Consider the following 9,221-nt stretch of genomic DNA (forward strand, 5'->3'; position numbering starts at 1 on the left):
AACCCTTTTGGACTGATATTGGCTTTTGCTACTGTAATGTATGCAGGATACTTACTGCTCTCCATCCCCTTGGTGCCAGTAACATCATGGCCTTGAATCTGTGAACAGGGATTTCCACTGCTTCAGTCGGGGATCTAGCAAGGAGCAGCTGCACACAATTCAGCAGTTACCTCTGAGCATCCTGGGATATGGGCACGGCCAGCACGTGGAGCCCAGATATGCTTTACCTGCCCTGTGTTGTGCATGTGCATGTGTTGTGCATATGCATGTCCCATCCCCCAACTGGGATGCTGCCATAATTCTCTCAGTTGAAGAGGGGGAGAGGAACCTCCCCTTATCCAATAGAGGGGGAAACCAAACTTCCTCATGAGATTGCCCATATTCACCTCCAGAGAACCTCACACTCACACAGCATTCTCAGTTGGGGATGGGTCACTGATACTGGGGACTAGACAGGTTGGGCCTGAGGTAGGGGAGAATGTGAGCTTCTGATACCTATTTTCCTGCCTCATAAATTGCTTATTTTTTTCTGCAATGTTAAAAGGGATGCAGATATCTTTAAAAATCAGTGTCTTGGGGCCAGTTCTGTAGTGTAGTAGGTTGAGCCTCTACCTACAGCATAAGCATCCCATATGGATGCCAGTTTGAGTCCCAGCTGCTCTGCTTCTGATCCAGCTCCCTGCTAATGGCCCGCAAAAGCAGTAGAAGACGGCCCAAGTGCTTGGGCCCTGCACCCATGTGGGAGACCTGGAAGAAGCTCCAGGCCCCTGGCTTCGGACTGGCCCAGCTCTGGCCATTGCAGCCATCTGGGGAGTGAGCCAGTGAATAGAAGACTTCTCTCTCTCTCTCTGCCTCTGCCTCTCTGTAACTCTGCCTCTCAAATAAATAAATAAATCTTTAGCAAATACACACCTTAAAACTCACAATATTTTTTCAAATTTAAATATGTTAATTGTACCAAGCCCATTTTATTAACTTTTGACTTTACTGGGTTTAGTAAAATCAAGTTATTTTTTGAAAATTTATTTATTTGAAAATCTGAGTTACACAGAGAGAGAAGGAGAAGCAGAGAGAGAGAGGAAGAGAAGGAGAGAGGAAGAGAGAGAAAGAGAGAGACAGGTCTTCCATCTGCTGGTTCACTCCCCAATTGGCCGCAATGGCCGGAGCTGCAATAATTGGAAGTCAGGAGCCAGGAGCTTCTTCAGGTCTCCCACATGGATGCAGGGGCCCAAACACTTGGGCCATCTTCTACTGCTTTCCCAGGCCATAGCAGAGAGTTGGATTAGAAGAGGAGCAGCTGGGACAAGAACCAGCACCCATGTGGGATGCCAGCATTGCAGGCAGCGGCTTTACCCACTACAACACAGCGCCAACCCCAGTAAAATCAAATTTTTAAAATAGTGTTAGTGGGCCGTGGGCCGGCGCCATGGCTCAATAGGCTAATCCTCCGCCTTGCAGCGCCGGCACACCAGGTTCTAGTCCCGGTCAGGGCGCCGGATTCTGCCCCAGTTGCCCCTCTTCCAGGCCAGCTCTCTGCTATGCCCAGGGAGTGCAGTGGAGGATGGCCCAAGTGTTTGGGCCCTGCACCCCATGGGAGACCAGGATAAGCACCTGGCTCCTGCCATTGGATCAGCGCGGTGTGCTGGCTGTAGCGCGCCAGCTGTGGCGGCCATTGGAAGGTGAACCAATGGCAAAGGAAGACCTTTCTCTCTGTCTCTGTCTCTCTCTCTCTCTCACTGTCCACTCTGCCTGTCAAAAAAAAAATAGTGGTCATTGCAGATTGAGGTCCTGGGAGTAGGTGAGGTGGCTGCAGCCACCTCGCTGCAGAGCTGCTGGTCCAGCGGGCAGGGATGTGATCGCGGGCCCAGTCAGCCTACCTGGGGCATTGCTACAGCTATGGTGTCTGCCCTTAGCCCACACCGATGGCAGGGTCCAGCTGTGCATGGGGCACTGAGCCACCACGGTTTCTGGAGGTCTGCGGGAGCGGCTATGGGAGGTACAGAGCAGCTCCTCAGCCTCAGTGTATTGAGTATGCTGCTGCGGCACCCCAGGCTCACCACCCGGCGCCCTCAAGCAGTTCTTCCCGCTGGGAACCACCGAGGCTGTGGCTTTGGGTTCCGCAAAGAGAGAGCAGTGCCTGAACAGTTATAGGGTCATGGGAACATCATGACTTTACATGGAGTCTTTACAATCCACTTCTCTCTGAATGTGCTATCATGCTGTTGCTTGAACTCCTGGATGTCAGTGTTTCAGAATTGCTTTCATATTCCAGTCACCAGGGTTGTTCCACATAGATGATAACAGCATTGTATCATCCAGAGATGTTCTGGAAGGCCTTGCTTTCCTTCATCATGAGGGTTGTGTCCACACAGACCTCAAACCGCAGAACATACTGTGGAGTGCAGAGAATGAATGTTTTAAACTCACTGACTTTGGACTTAGCTTCAAAGAAGGCACTCCGGGTGTAAAGTACATTCAGACAGATGGGTATCGTGTTTCAGAAGCAGAGCTGCAAAATCGCTTGGCCCAGGCTGGCCTGCAGAGTGATACAGCATGTAGCTCGGCTGCTGATCTGCGGAGCCTAGGAATCATTTTACTGGAAATGTTCTCAGGAACGAAGCTGAAACATACAGTCCGATTTCAGGAATGGAATGCAAACAGTTCTGCTGTTATTGATCAGATATTTGCCGGTAAAGCAGTGGTGAATGCTGCAATTCCAACCCATCACCTAAGAGACCTTATCAAAAGCATGCTTCACGATGATCCAAGCAGAAGAGTTCCTGCTGAAATGGTGTCACGCAGTCCATTCGTTAGCATTCCTTTTGCCCCTCATATTGAAGATCTGATGGTAGTTCCTACCCCACTGCTAAGACTGCTGAGCGTGCTATATGATGATCATCTTGAGAATGAAGAGGAACATGAAGATATTGTAGAAGATGTAAAAGAAGAATGCCAGAAATATGGACCCGTGATATCTCCGCTTGTTCCAAAGGAAAATCCTGGCAGAGGGCAAGTCTTTGTCAAGTATGCCAATGCTGGTGGTTCCAAAGCTGCTCAGGAATTACTGACCAGAAGGATGTTTGATGGGAAGTTTGTCGTGGCTACATTCTACCCGCAGAGTGCCGACAAGAGGGGATACCTGTATCAAACCTTGCTTTAATCCTAACCTAAGGACCATATCCTGTTTCTCCTCTTCCATTTCCTGGGCTATTCTACTCCACAGCTGAATGCAGTACTAGCTCTTTGCTATTTTAAGGAGGTACTTTGTACATTTATTTAATCCTGTGAATGTGCAGCCATTGTCCAAGCAGTGACTGCATGGCAAACATTTGGCACTGAGTAGGACAAGACCTCTCAGCTATACATTGAGGGGTTTAGAGCATCCATGTAGGCAACTTTTCTTTTTTTCTTTTTCTTTTTTCTGTGTTTTTTGTGTGCAGTAGGGCAAGGTGCTGCTCTTCAGTAAGTAATCTAAAAAGTTAATTATTTTTTGTGATCATGAAACAAGGATGAATAATATGTTGTGTGAATGTTAACAAGTTTGTTAGTGTTGGTGACATCATTTACAGATCATTCCTTTTGCAGTCAGGTGATTCTTATAGTTGATATCTGTCGCTGGCACTGGATGCTCTCAGTAACATTAAGTAATTGTCAAGCAACAGTTACCTACTGTGTTAACACTGAGTTGTGAAAATTTTTAAAGCAGGACTGTAGCACTGAATATTCCTTTAAAGAAACTGCAGTGAGCCTATCTACATTTTTATTAAGGCTTTTAAAATAGAAAGCTGATGCTTGATCTTGCACAATTTTTATGTCCAGTGGGTGTACTTGAATGAGTGTGCAGTATGAAAGTTGGAGAAAATTTGAGTCAGTGTACTTTATAGAGTGAATCTTGTGAGTTAGTATAGTCTATACCCATCTCTTCCCTCTACCCATCTCTTCCCTGTTTCACATTTGTAAAATATAGGGTGTGTGTTTTTTGAGAATTGGTCTGATAGAATATGTAAATGACAAAACAGTTCATTCCTGAGAGGCTCAGAATAAATTGGAGTCTAGACTGGGTTACATAGAAACTCTTAAAGGTGATTGGAACTAAATTTTTGCTGCATGTGAATCACCGCATTCATTAATCTATTTAGACTTTAGACTCTGGATCAGCTCATCTTTGTTGTTCTGCATCTCCTGTGACAACTATAAGATTTCCCAAAATGTGTTTCAATTTACTATGATGGATATGTAAAGTGGATCCAAAAGAAAAAGAAATTAGATATACAGAGAAGGGAAAAAGAAAAGAGTAGGGGATAATCAGGATTCTTTTTTCTTTCTGTCTCTGGCTCTCATCCACCCCCACCCCTTTCTTTCCCCTTTCTCATTCTCTGCCTCTGTCCTAAGCTGAAGAGAAGCTAGGGGAACTGTATCCCAGGTGGTCTGGCTTCTGACTACAAGGAAGTTAAGACAAATATTGATAGAATAAAGTGGAAGAATTCTTAAAAGGAATCATAGCAATCTAATGTGTCAAGAGTTCATGGAAACATATTGATTACAAACTTTAAGAATTATAATTATGGCCAGTGCCATGGCTCACTTGGCTAATCCTCTGCTTGCAGCACTGGCACTCTGGGTTCTACTTCTGGTTGCTCCTCTTCCAGTCCAGCTCTCTGCTGTTGGCCCAGGAAGGAAGTGGAGGATGGCCCAAGTGCTTGGGCCCCTGCACCCACATGGGAGACCAGGAGGAAGCACCTGGCTCCTGGCTTCGGATCGGTGCAGTGCGCCAGCCGTAGCAGCCATTTGGGGGGTGAACCAAAGGAAGGAAGACCTTTCTCTCTGTCTCTCTCTCTCACTGTCTAAATCTGCCTGTCAAAAAAAAAAGAATTATAATTATGGATTCTTGTTACTTTATGACAGATTGTCTTTAAAGATATAAAAATTAGGAAAACTTTATAAAGCACTGATTATACAAGAAAAAACAAGTTGTATAGAGGTTATGAATTTTTTCCTGTTTCACTGCCTGAATGATATTTCTATTTATTATTTTTTTCGTAAGGAAAATGTCCTTTATATCTTTCTGTGCAGAAAGTCTCCTCATATAATCTTTTTTATATTTATACGACAGGTAGAGTTACAGTAAGAGAGAGAGATACAGAGAGAAAGGTCTTCCTTTTTCCTTTGGTTCACCCCTGAAATGGCCGCTATGGCTGGCGTTGCACCAATCCGAAGCCAGGATCCAGGTACTTCTTTCTGATCTCCCATGTGGGTGCAGGGGCCCGAGCACTTGGGCCATCCTCCACTGCCTTCCCGGGCCACAGCAGAGAGCTAGGCTGGAAGAGGAGCAACCGGGACTAGAACCCGGCACCCACATACAATACTGGCAGGAGGAATGAGCCAAGGCACCAGCCCCATCCTCATATAATCTTTCCTTGTATGTGTCATGCAAGTTACCAATAGCCCAATCAGAATTTACATCTAGCGAAGGAAGATTTTACTCTATTCAACAATCAATATTTAACCTTTTAGTTATTATGTACAGTTATCAAATTGCCCAGGACTCTCCATTAATATTTATTATAAAGCCAAATTTGGAATAATGAGGTTGATTTATGAATTACCGAAGGGTCTTGTTGCGTGGTTCTCAATATGTGCCCTTAGAAGGAAAAACTATTATTCTTTATTTTGAAGCTTTCTGAGTTTGATTTCAAGTTATCTGGTTTGTTTTCAAGTCAAAATTCAAAATTCAAGAGTGTAGAACCAGTAATGTGAAGACCTAAGCTTTCCTAAAACATAAATTTTCGTATGGGTAACAACTTCTTTGGGGATTGAAAACACCAGGTCTTTACTTGCATACTGATGAACAACAGAATACAAATGAATTCTTTTTAAGGGCAAGTATACTTTTATTTATTATACTTTATTTAATAAATATAAATTATTTAATGAATATAAATTTCCAAAGTACAGCTTATGGATTACAATGGCTTCCCCCTCCCAAAACTTCCCTCCCACCCACAACCCTTCCCTTTCCTGCTCCCTCTCCCCTTCCAATCACATCATGATTCATTTTCAATTCTCTTTATATACAGAAGATCAGTTTAGTATATATTAGGTAACGATTTCAACAGTTTGCCCCCATATAGCAACACGAAATGAAAAAAAATACTGTTGGAGTACAAGTTGTAGCATTAAATAACAGTGTACAGCACATTAAAGACAGAGAGCCTACATAATATTTTTTTAAAAAATTAATTTTCTATGCCATTTCCAATTTAACACCAGGTTTTTTTTTCATTTCCAATTATCTTTATATACACAAGATCGATTCAGTATATAATTAGTAAAGATCTCATCAGTTTGTACCCACACAGAAACACAAAGTGCAAAAATACTGTTTCAGTACTAGTTATAGCATCACTGCACATTAGACAACACATTAAGGACAGATCCCACATGGGATGTAAGTACACAGTGACTCCTGTTGCTGACTTAACAATCTGACAATCCTGTTCATGGCATCAGTAATCTCCCTAGACTCTAGTCATGAGTTGCCAGGGCTATGGAAGCCTTTAGAGTTCGCTGATTTTGACATTATTCCGATAGGGTCATAGTCAAAGTGGAAGTTCTCTCCTCCCTTCAGAGAAAGGTACCTCCTTCTTTGATGACCCCGTTATTTCCACTAGGATCTCACTCACAGAGATCTTTCATTTAGGTCTTCTTTTTTTTTTCTTTTCCATGGTTTCTTGGCTTTCCATGCCTACAATACTCTCATGGGCTCTTCAGCCAGATCCGAATGCCTTAAGGGCTGATTCTGAGGCCAGAGTGTTGTTTAGGATGTCTGCCATTCTATGAGTCTGCTGTGTATCCCACTTCCCATGTTGGATCTTTCTCTCCCTTTTTGATTCTATCAGTTAGTATTAGCAGATACTTGTCTTGTTTGTGTGATCCCTTTGATTCTTAGACCTATCAGAGCCATTAAATTTGAACTGAAATTGATCACTTGGACTAGTGAGATGGCATTGGTACATGCCACCTTGATGGGATTGTGTTGGAATCCCCTGGCACTTTTCTAACTCCACCATTTGCGTCAAGTCCGATTGAGCATGTCCCAAATTGTACATCTCCTCCCTCTCTTTTTCTACTCTTAAATTTAACAGGGATCACTTTTCAGTTAAAATTTAAACACCTGAGAATAATTGTGTGTTAATTACAGAGTTCAACCACTAGCACTAGAACAACAACAACAACAACAAATACTAAAAAGGATAAAGTATTACATTGTACATCTAGAGTCAGGACAAGAGCTGATCAGGTCATTGTTTCTTATAGTGTCCATTTCCCTTCAACAGGTTTCCCCTTTGGTGTTCAGTTGTCGCCGATCAGGGAAAACAAATGATATTTGTCTCTTTGGGACTGGCTTAATTCACTCAGCATGATGTTTTCCAGATTGATCCATCTTGTTGCAAATGACTGGGTTTCATTGTTCCTCACTGCTGTATAGTATTCTATGGAGTACATGTCCCATAATTTCTTTATCCAGTCAACTGTTGATGGGCATTTGGGTTGTTTCCAGGTCTTAGCTATTGTGAATTGAGCTGCAATAAACATTAATGTGCAGATGGCTTTTTTATTAGCCAAATTAATTTCCTTTGGGTAAATTCCAAGGAGTGGGATGGCTGGGTTGAATGGTAGGGTTATGTTCAGGTTTCTGAGGAATCTCCAGACTGACTTCCATAGTGGCTTAACCAGTTTGCATTCCCACCAACAGTGGGTTCGTGTCCCTTTTTCCCCACATCCTCTCCAGCATCTGCTGTTGGTAGATTTCTGAATGTGAGCCATTCTCACCGGGGTGAGGTGAAACCTCATTGTGGTTTTGATTTGCATTTATCTGATTGCTAGTGATCTTGAACATTTTTTCATGTGCCCGTTGGCCATTTGGATTTCCTCTTTGGAAAGATGTCTGTTGAGGTCTTTGGCCCATCTCTTAAGTGGGTTGTTTGTTCTGTTGTTGTGGAGTTTCTTGATTTCTTTGTAGATTCTGGTTATCAACCCTTTATCTGTAGTATAGTTTGCAAATATTTTCTCCCATTCTGTCAGTTGCCTCTTCACTTTCCTGACTGTTTCTTTTGAAGTACAGAAACTTCTCAATTTGATGCAATCCCAAATGTTAATTTTAGTTCTGACTGCCTGTGCTGCTGGGGTCTTTTCCTAGAAGTCTTTAACTGTGCCTATATCTTGCAGGGTTTCTGCAATGCTCTCTAATAATTTGATGTTTTCAGGTCGTAGATTTAAGTCTTTAATCCATGTTGAGTGGATTTTTGTGTAAGGTGAAAGGTATGGGTCTTGCTTCAAGCTTCTGCACGTGGAAATCCAATTTTCCCAGCACCATTTATTGAATAGGCTGTCCTTATTCCAGGGATTAGTTTTGGATCTTTGGTCAAATATAAGTTGGCTGTAGATGTTTGGATTGATTTCTGGTGTTTCTATTCTGTTCCATTGGTCTATCCATCTGTTTCTGTACCAGTACCATGCTGTTTTGATAACAACTGCCCTGTAGTATGTCCTGAAATCTGGTATTGCGATGCCTCCGGCTTTGTTTTTGTTGTACAAGATTGCTTTCTCTATTCGAGGTCTTCTGTGTCTCCATATGAATTTCAGCATCATTTTTTCCAGATCTGAGAAGAATGTCTTTGGTATCTTGATTGGTATTGCATTGAATGTATAAATTGCTTTTGGGAGAATAGACATTTTGATGATATTGATTCTTCCAATCCATGAACATGGAAGATTTCTCCATTTTTTGGTATCCTCTTCTATTTCTTTCTTTAAGGTTTTGTAGTTTTCATCGTAGAGATCTTTAACGTCCTTGGTTAAGTTTATTCCATGGTATTTGATTGTTTTTGTAGCTATTGTGAATGGGATTGATCTTAGAAGTTCTTCCTCATCCGTGGCATTGTAAGGGCAAGTATTCTAAGTTAGCATATTTACTTTTCCCCCCATTTCTTCCTCCCTCTCCTCCCAAAAGAGAAATCCTTGCAAAAACAAAACAAAACAAAACTGCAGTCAGGTGTCTGAGTTTAGTTGTGCAGTATGCTGCTAACATTGATACTGAACTTAACATTCTTCGATCATCTTATTGCTGAGGTAGTCATACGTATATGTAGTGTGGTGTGGTTTTTTTGTTTTTTGGTTTTTTTTTTAACAGGTAGAGTTAGACAGTGAGAGAGAGAGAC

The 9,221-nt window shown here is 42.4% G+C and overlaps 1 pseudogene; it reads left to right on the forward strand.

Annotated features, from left to right (window-relative positions):
* Positions 1-1,922: 1,922 nt before the first annotated feature.
* Positions 1,923-3,160, forward strand: LOC133777167 (serine/threonine-protein kinase Kist-like; annotated as a pseudogene).
* Positions 3,161-9,221: the final 6,061 nt, after the last annotated feature.

The sequence above is a fragment of the Lepus europaeus genome, chromosome 18 (genome assembly GCF_033115175.1).
Source record: "Lepus europaeus isolate LE1 chromosome 18, mLepTim1.pri, whole genome shotgun sequence".
Classification (NCBI taxonomy): domain Eukaryota; kingdom Metazoa; phylum Chordata; class Mammalia; order Lagomorpha; family Leporidae; genus Lepus; species Lepus europaeus.